Here is a 1,649-nt window from a genome sequence, read left to right on the forward strand (position 1 = left end):
CGTGGAAGAGGATCAACAACGCCAACGTTAGTGACACTCACTTTTGTCACTAACGTTGGATCATTAGCATTGCCTACGTTAGCTCTCACGTTAAGATTGTTAACGTGAGAGTTAACGTGGAGTTGAATTCAAAGAACCAATGTTAGTGACACTCACTTTTGTCACTAACGTTGGGAGATGGCTTCATTACTACGTTAAGAGCCATATTAACTTAGTTAATGTGGGTTCTAACGTAGGGACTTAAGGCAATTGGAGCGTTAGTGACAAAGGTGAGTGTCACTAACGCTCTCGAAGGTGATAGAGACCCACGTTAGGAGCTACATTAGCCAAGCTAACGTGAAATCTAACGTAGGGGCAAGAGGCAAGCAACGTTAATGGGAAAAGTGATTCCCATTAACGTTTGCGAAAAGGGGCACAAGCCAACGTTAATAGAAAAAGTGAGTCCCATTAACATTGGCCAAGGATTGAGTAAGAAACATTAGAAGTCACGTTAAGATTTCTAACGTTGGAATTAACGTGGGTATATAAGGGTGGAACGTTAGTGGAAAAAGTGAATGCCACTAACGTTCTCGCACTCAAAATATTACCCAACGTTAATCTCACTAAATGCCCAAGCCTAATTCTTATTTCTCTGCAAGCTGGGCCCACTAAAGATGAGAATTGCTTCAACTCAAGGTCCAGAGCCCACATCCAAGACTTGAAGAACTCACTAGAAGATCATGAGGAGTAGTATAAATAAGAGTAGTTTTGAACTAGAGAGAAGCTTAGCACTTTTGGGAACTACTCTCTGCATATTTACTTTTCTGTACTTCTAGCATTGATTCTTCTTTTCTGCCATTTTTTATTCCTAGAGCTATGAACAACTAAACCCCTTTTATTGGGTTAGGGAGCTCTGTTGCAATTTGATGGATCAATTATAGTTTTTATTCTTATTCTTCCTTCTTTTCTCTTGATCTTACTAGAAAGCTTTCTATCTTAATTCAATTGGTTAGCTGTTGGTGCACGAAATTGTGATCATCAATGGCGCCATCAACATGGTACGCACAATTGTAATCTCAACTCTTTATCACAACTTCGCACAACTAACCAGCAAGTGCACTGGGTCGTCCAAGTAATAAACCTTACGCGAGTCAGGGTCGATCCTACGGAGATTGTTGGTATGAAGCAAGCTATGGTCATCTTGTAAATCTCAGTCAGGCAAATTCAAATGGTTATGAATGATTTATGAATAAAGCATAAAATAAAGATAGAGATACTTATGTAATTCATTGAATTTCAGATAAGCGTATGGAGATGCTTTGTCCCTTCCGTCTCTCTGCTTTCCTACTGTCTTCATCCAATCCTTCTTACTCCTTTCCATGGCAAGCTGTATGTTGGGCATCACCGTTGTCAATGGCTACAGTCCTGTCCTCTCAGTGAAAATGTTCAACGTGCCCTGTCACAGCACGGCTATTCAGCTGTCAGTTCTCGATCATGTCAGAATAGAATCCAGTGATTCTTTTGCATCTGTGACTAACGCCCCACAATCGCGAGTTTGAACTCATCACAGTCATTCAATCCTTGAATCCTACTCAGAATACCACAGACAAGGTTTAGACCTTCCGGATTCTCTTGAATGCCGCCATCAATTCTAGCTTATACCACGAAGA

This window comes from Arachis duranensis, chromosome 1 (assembly GCF_000817695.3).
Source record: "Arachis duranensis cultivar V14167 chromosome 1, aradu.V14167.gnm2.J7QH, whole genome shotgun sequence".
NCBI classification, from domain to species: Eukaryota; Viridiplantae; Streptophyta; class Magnoliopsida; order Fabales; family Fabaceae; genus Arachis; species Arachis duranensis.